Source organism: Neurospora tetraspora (genome assembly GCF_033439725.1).
Source record: "Neurospora tetraspora strain CBS 560.94 chromosome Unknown B0H65scaffold_4, whole genome shotgun sequence".
Lineage (NCBI taxonomy): Eukaryota > Fungi > Ascomycota > Sordariomycetes > Sordariales > Sordariaceae > Neurospora > Neurospora tetraspora.
This window is the reverse complement of record NW_026944386.1, coordinates 1427573-1436486: the sequence shown is the minus strand read 5'-3', so window position 1 is coordinate 1436486 and position 8914 is coordinate 1427573.

Genomic DNA, 8914 nt, shown 5'->3' with positions numbered 1-8914 from the left:
CCCCGGTCGTAATTCCAATTAACGAGTAGGGAAACTAATTACCCTAAGTAAATTAAATTCTTTCTTAAGGGAGGTATTGGTTATAAAATAATAGAAAAAAGATAGATAGAAATATAAAGGGAAGGAAAGATTTAATTTAATACCCTTTTTAGGAGGGGAACCCTTATTTATTCAATATCCTTTAATTAATAATATAATATCTTTATTTATATTTAATACTTTAATCGATACGGGAGTAAACGGTCATTTATTTATTAGTACCGCCTTTGTTAAGAAATTAAAGAAACGATTATTAATAGAATTTATAAATAACTTCCTAATTTGAGGAATTAGCGATTATTAAGGAAAAACGAATTAAAATATTAAAGAAATTATTAAAGCCACTTTAAGAATTTAGAACCGAATTACCCCGCCCGATTATTATATCGTAATTAATATAGTATATAATATTATTATCGGTCTGAAATAATTCGACTTTTATAATATTTAAGTAAATTGTATAAATTATCGTTTATTCTTTCTTCCGGAATAAAAGTCCGACCCGGACTAGTTAAAATACTTCGAGGTTTAGGATTCGCCGGCCTTAATTAACCCCGCTTACTAAAGGGAGTTCGAATACCGCGATATATTAATAGCCCGGGAAAATAAGCGACGAACGGACCAGAAAAATAATAATCGAATAGCGACCCGTTTTATAAGTGGATATATTTCTACTGAACTTATTTTTAACGGCCAACCCTTTCCTAACTATTGTAAGAAGGAATTCGATTTCGAAGTTTAAAATTAAAATTATTACGAATATTGCTAGTACTAAAAGGATATTAAAAAGTATATCCTTAAATTGGAAGCCGCTTCTAATTAAGAATTTAAAATTATTTTAATTACGCCCGAGGATTTTAAATATACCCAGGATAAAAATATTAGAGAATTAGGCTATACCTGACCGTACTATTTTTTCTAAAACCCTACTGTGATTTTCAAGAAGTCCGACCCGTTGAGTAAAATAGAGTATAATTTAGTTAATTTTATTTATTTCATAATATTATTTCTCAGACCCGAAAAACCCCGCTATTGAAAATAATTTATTAAAAGTAAATAGGAATTGGACGCTTAAAGTATTTATTAATTAAAATATAACGGTACAGGTTGGTATAAGTATCGTCCTACTTAAATATACGTATTAAATAGAAATTCCTTTATGCGTTCTATCAAAAAAGAGAACAGAACGATTTATTCGATTAGTATCTTCGAAATTGATTAATTTATTTAATAAAAGCGAATTATTAACGACCCTACTCAGGAACCGCTCCCCTATAATAAAAAAGAATTCCGCGACGAAACCCTTCGTACGGTTCCCCCCCGAATATTACGACGAAATGGAAGTTTTTAGTAAATATAATTCGAATATATTACTAAAGTACCGATTATACGATTATAAGATCGAATTCGACGAAGGATACCGATTGGAAGAATTCGGTTATAGTCTCCTATATAAAATATCCTTCGATAAATTGGACGTAGTACAGAAATATATCCTAGAAAACTTATTTAAAGGATTTATTAAGGCAAATTTATCCTTATAGGCGGTATTTATTTTATTTATTAAAAAGGCTAACGGTAATTTCCGCTTCTACGTAGACTATTGGAAATTTAATACGATTATTCGAAAGGATCGATATTTATTACTATTAATTAAAAAAACCTTCTCTAAAGTGATTAAAATATAATAGTTTACGAAAATTGTTATATAATAAGCCTTCTACTATATTTATATAAAATTGGAAAATAAAGAGTTGATTACTTTTTATACGGGTATAAGAATATTTAAATATAAAGTATTATTATTCGGCCTTATTAACGGACTAATTAGTTTCTAGAATTTTATTAATTCCGTTTTAGGCGAGTACTTAAGCGATTTCTATACCCTTTATATCGATGATATCTTAATCTATTCGGATATTCTTAATAAATATATTAATTACGTTAAGAAGGTCCTATACCGTTTAAAGGAAATAAATTTATAAGCGGACTTTAAGAAATACGAATTTTATATTATTAAGACGAAATTTTTAGGATTTATTATAAGACGAAATAATATTTTTATTGACCTAGAGAAGGTGGAGGTTATTAGGGAATAGGCCGTACCCTCTAATTTAAAAAGACTTTAGTCCTTTTTAAAGTTCTATAATTTTTATTAAAAATTTATTAAAAATTATAGTCGCGTAGCGTATCTGCTTACGAATTTAATACGAAAAGGAGAAGCTTTTACTTAGACCGATAAATACCAAGTTACTTTTAAGGAATTTAAGAGATTACTTGTAGAGGCCCTGCTAATAAAGTATTTCTACTATAATACCGAAATAAGGGTAAAAATAAATATTAGCGACGGAGTATTAGTAGGAGTATTATTCTAATTATAAGAAAATATTAACGAATAGTACCCAATTACTTTCTTTTTAGAAATTATATAGGGCGCCGAATATAATTACCCTATTTATAATAAGGAATTACTCGTTATAATTAAGGCTCTTGAAATTTGGCGACCCGAATTCGTCGGATTATAATAGAATAAACTATTTATAATTATTATTAATTATTAAGTACTTGAATATTTTAGTACGAAGCGCCTTTTTAATTTCTAATAAGTTAAATGGGTAGAGTTCCTATTCCAATATTATTTTAAATTATTTACCGACCCGGTACGAAGAACGCGGCCGCCGACGGGTTATCTAAAAAATCCAAGGATTTTAAAATTTAGAAAAATAAGAAGGATATGTATTATACGCTCTAAATATTTAAACCGGTAGAGGAGGACGGAACCGAAGTCTTTATTATCGTTTTTATTATAACCGTTTCTAGTCTTTCAGAGGAATCGGTCCTAATTATAGTTTTGAATATAAATGAATTAAGTCCTATTAAATTAGAAGGGTATAAATTGGTAGAGGCGCTTATTAAAGCTAACCGAGAGGACGAATTTCTAGAGGAATATTATATTCGCGCTTATAGTTTAGACTTTAATTTTATAATATTCATTAACGGATTCTTAGTATATTAGGACTACTTAATCGTCCCCGAATCGAATAATTTGCGTACGCGTATTATTAATAAGGCTTATTTAACGCTAATTATAATTTATTTAGGAAGGAATAAAACCCGAGCGGTTTTTAAGACGTAATATTAGTAGCTACGTATAGTTAGAAATATCGACCGCTTTATTAAGAATTATAGAATATATAAAGCTAGTAAAGTCCTTAAAGATAAGATACCGGGCTTACTTTACCCGATTACCCCGCTAGCCCGGAAATAAACGTTTATTATTATAAATTTTAAGAAGATATTAAAGGATAAATATAATTTGGATAATGTATTAGTAATAATTAACCGTTTATTAGAGTTATTTTAAATTACCCTATATACGGAAAATATCATAATTCGTAACGTTATTCGAATATATTATGAGGGACTTTATTATATTTATAATATATTAGAGGAAATCATCTTCGATAGAAGATTATATTTTATATTTGTATTTATAGACGAAATATCGAAATTAACGAAAGTAAAGTAGAAATTAGCTACTGCGGGATATAGTTAAACAGCGCACCAAGTAGAGGTTATAAATACTTATATTAATTAATGCCTCCGTCTATTCGTTAATTATTATTAAAATAATTAATTCGAAATTATCTGAGCCTTAGACGTAGTATAAAATAGCCTTCCTCAAGATAGTATAGGTTTATTTCCTTATAGAATTATATTCGGATACCCATAAGGATACTTTTTGATTAGGATACCCGTACTTAAGACTTTAATATTCCCTGGACGGAGTAATGAATTAGAAAATAAATTCAAAATTATATCTAATATATATATAGTTACGTCGAATATATTTGAAAAATTATATTAAAAATATAAGAATAGTAGGCTACGTAAGCGAATAAAAAGAAAAGGGAACCGGATTTCGAATTAAGAAAGGGACCGACTCGGCGGGCAGTGTCAAAAGACTACGCGGGCAGTGTTACTATAATCCCTAACCCTGATAAATCTAAACTTAATACGTTTAATTTGGCGATTTACAACTATTGTAAGATCCTGTTAAGCGAGATTATTTGCGTGATTTCTTTGCAACGTAATTAATAGACCGTTAATTAATTACTATAATTCTACGAAAATAAATCGTATTAATATAATTCTAACGTTAATATATTCGTTGTAGTATAGCTATTTATTTGCTAATTATTCTTCTTTTTCTAAAATATCCGCTATTAAAATTAATAACGATTCTAATTCGTATTACACTACTAGCGCGGATAAGTTTACTCCTACGTCGCCTATTGCGCCTACTATACCTACTATACCTACCGTACCCGCTATACCTACTTTTATTTAACGATAAGGCTGCGGTAATTCCTTTAGTAACGATAACGGTTCTATCGATTTTAGTAACGACGAGGGATTAGATAATAGCGAATAATAGGATATTCCCAACCTAATTACCGAAAATATTATACCTTGACCGCTTCCTTCTATAAAGAATATATAAAATGCCTTTAATAAATAAGGACGGCTTTATAGCGTAGCTTTTAACCGTACTTAAGTAGCTAATTATTGATACAGTAAGCTAATGTATTACCGCTTGATTTATAATTATTATAGTTAATTTCGTCCTTCTACGGCTAAATTTAGAAAGATAAGAAATTATAAGTATAGTTGCGAATGGATAGGTATAGCGATTGCCCTCGAAGAGAATAATTAGTAATAGATTCATCGACCTTCTACCGATTCTAAATATTACGTCTATAATTATACGCCCTCTTTATATACCTTTATTTATTTATAATACTATAAAAGAATTAATAAAGTATTTAGAAGAGTAGCCGCCTTGTTTCATTAACCTGGTATTAGGGCAAGTGATATTTTAGTTATTATTAAATGGGAGTTTAAAAGTACTATATTTATATAGAAGGATATTAATGGTTAGCGCTAAATTATTAAGAAGGGTTAATATAATAATTACGAAGCTACGGCGGCTTTAATTAAATATTTTAATATATTTAATATAGTCGAAGTACTTTATATTATCGAAAAGTTTAAAAACGACCCCAATCTTCCATTTAATATTATATAGATTTAAAAGTTTAATATAGAATAACAATGGAATTACCTAAAGTACTTAAATATAAATAATATTTATAAAATTAATGAATATAATTACCCGCTTCCTTTTATCGATATATTACTTACAAAATTAATAAATATAATTACTTACTTACTATTATTATAGGTATAATAAATATTAATTCTATCTACTTTACCGCTTTCGGTCTTATCGATAACGAAAAAGTTAATAGGTTTACCTAGTTAGCTAACGCATTCGATAAGCTACGTTACAAAATAAAAATAATTAACCTAAAAATTATTATTATAAATTTTAATAATTAATTAAAGATAGTTTTGAGAATAATTTCTCTAAACGCCCAATAATAAATTTATATATTTTACATTAACTACAACGTTCTTTTATAAATAAAGAGGAAGTAAAAACGTACCTTTAGCGAAGGTAACGATTTAGAATCTAATAAGCAAAAACTTATTACTTTTAACTAAAACGACGAATCGATACTATAAACGGCCAGTCTAAACTTATTTACAATTATCAAATATACGTATCGTAGTCTTTTTAAACTCTGGAAAATAATAGTCTTTATATTTAAGAAGGTAGTATTTATATAGTAATAGTAGTAATTAATTAGCGAATTCTCTAATTAATAGAAGATTTTACTATGCTTATAAAATACGTATATACTATACCGCTACTAATAAATACGCTATTATATTTACTAATATCATAATTTCGGTTTAATAATTACTTCCCCTAACGAATCGATTAATTACCAAATTAAAAGCTTCTTAATTAACGGTAGGAATAATTTCTTTATTCTTATTAATTCGATTAAAATTATATATAAGAAGGAGCGGAATTAATAGGAGAAAGATATAATTAATTAAGGCGTTAAAATCCGTAGCGAATTTATTAGCGGTAAAGGGTTTTACATACTAAAGGACTTACCCTAGCGAATTATATATTGTAGTCTTAATTTTATATATTATTAATTATATATTATTTTATTTAAAGTACCCTCAAATATAGGGGAAAAATTAGCACGCAATTTAGTTGAATATAATTATATTATTTAAGAGCAGTATAATATTGCCTATTATTATAAAATATTAATAAAATTTAAAATTAAAAGCTAATTGGGCCGTTGGGATATTTATTATTATTATTATATCCGGGCGCCTTTAATATATAATATCCTCTTTACCTCTATTCTCTTCCTAATTATACTATACTAATATACGTTAAAATCAACGTAATCTTTATTCCTATATTAAAGACCCTAAAATCGCTGATAAAACTAGGGAGCGGTCAAAGAATAGCGTAATTGTATTACTTAAAGACTAGTAAATTTTTACCGACGGGTTTAGGAAGGGGAATGGGAAGGGGAAAATAATTAAGAAGATAATAAAGAAGGGGGGAAAGAGTAATTAAATATTAAAGTTATGGCTCCGCCGGCGATAATCCTAATTCCAGATAGTCGACGAGGTTAATACGGGTAAGGAGAATATTGTAAGCTCTACTATCGAAGTATAGGAACCCTCCTTATTAAATAACAAACTTGAAGTTTTCGCTCTTATACCCTCTATTTCAAATTTTAACGAATAACTTGCCCGTAAAAAACGTACTATAATACGTTCGTTAGTACCTTCGTTAGCGCTAATACCTTCGTTAACGCTAATTATAATTAGAAGCAATAGAACGGTAAAACCTATAAGAAAGAGGGTAGACGAATAGGAGGCGAGAGTTCGTTAACTACGTAGGTAATTAATTAATATAGTTATTTAGATTTGTACGTTTTAATTACCTTTAAATAATTTAAATTACTTTATTTTAATACTTAATACTAAAGATTTATTATAAGATTATTAATTATTACTACAGAAGAACGAGGATGTTTAATACTATAGGGAATATTAGAGGGTTAGGGATTATAGTGATATTGCCCGCGTAGTCTTATATACTAGAGATAGCTATACGGGCAGTGTACACTGCCCGCGGAGAAAAGTGACACTGCCCGCCGAGTCGGTCCCTTAAGAAATAGGGTTATTATTATTAAAAAGCTCTAATTTATAACGATTCAACCCAATAATAAATTCGATTTCTCTAATATTAAAAACTATTATAAAATTATATCGAAAGTATTGTATTTTTACTATTTAGAGTTGCTAAAGAATTAGAAGAATATTAATGTTTTCTATATAGATTATTTATAAAAATATAATAATAACCTACTCCCGGAATAGGCGTTTAAATACCCCGGCCCGATTAATACGGACGAGGACGGTAATCCCGAGTAGGAAACTAATAAAATTACGGTTTTTAAGGTAGTTAATGGGAAATTCTTTTATTAAGCGGATTAAAGAAGTTGGGACCCCGATTTAGAGTAGTATCCCGCCTCCGACTTTAGATACGCGCCGAAAGCGCTTTAGGACTTTTATAAAACTAACCCGGATACTCCGGGCCCGCCCTAGCGATTAATAAATTAATTTAATAAAAATATGGAGTAGTACGATAATAACGAGTATTTCAAAGTAGAAAGATTAAGGCGTTTATAGCGTATTACGAGGAAGAAATAAATATAGTTTATAACGTTTTAGTTCTATATAATTATTTAATAAGATTCGCGGACGAATTTTTTATATAGGGGGGGTTAATGTAACGGCGTTAGTAAATTGGGTTTGGGTATTATATACGAAGTGGTTTACAAGGCTATTAGAATAAGGTATATAGAGGATTCTAAGTATAGTACGGTTTAAGGGATATAAGCTATTTAATTAGCTATACCAAAACTAATTGTAGGGTAGATCCTAGTACGTATAGGGTTTATTTTGTAAGTGAAGGGGATACGAGTGAAGGGAGTAGCTAATAGCGACCCGTATATGGGTCCCGCTATCGCTTGTGCGACTAGGGTATTTATTTGGGTTTATACGTTTATACCTAATTCTCTTCCTTTTTTCTTTTCCCTATCTAAAATCTTTTGTTATAGATGGAATTTTAGCTTTGCCTTCGACTTACCCATACTGTGCCCTTGCATTTACGTACGAATAAAATGGAGGCTCTAGCCTCCGAATTATTTATATAAATATATCCTTTATTTAGGAGGTTTTTTAACGTTTTTTTTATGCTTAAGAGCTTTTTTCGGGATATACTATATAGGGGACCGAAGGGGAATGGGAGGTTTTAACTATCTAGACCCTTTTTAAGAGGAATTTCATAGTTAACGTTAAGTTTATTAAAGTTAAATTTATTAGTTTCTTCCTTTATTTATAAGGGTAGGAGGTAATAAAAATGTTTAGGGATTTTCGAACGGAGTTGGGCTTCTATATAAATTTTCTTAGGGGTTAGGGCTTTTTTAATATTTTTTAAGTTAATTATAAAGATATAGTTTTCTATTGTAACCTTATTATATTATTTATATATACAGTTAACGGTTCTTACGAAGGTAGTTATTATAATATATACTGTTAATTTAATTTTTTTAATGAATAGGGTATTTTCTTTCTCTTTTCTTCTAATATAAAGGATCCAATTACTTACTACCCCTATATAGAGGCGCTTCTTATAGGGAATTGAATAGGCCCGGTATATAGCTAATTAGAGTTTCTTTAGAATTAAAGGGTATTCGAATTTTAGGACGACGTAAGCTACTATTAGTTTAATATAACTATTTATTTTTATTATAAACTAAGTAAGGTTTTTAATAGAAGTACTTTCTATAGCTATAAACGCGCTTTTAATTTAGTATATCGAGATAGGGATTATAGGGATTTTAAAGTTTTATATAACCTTTTC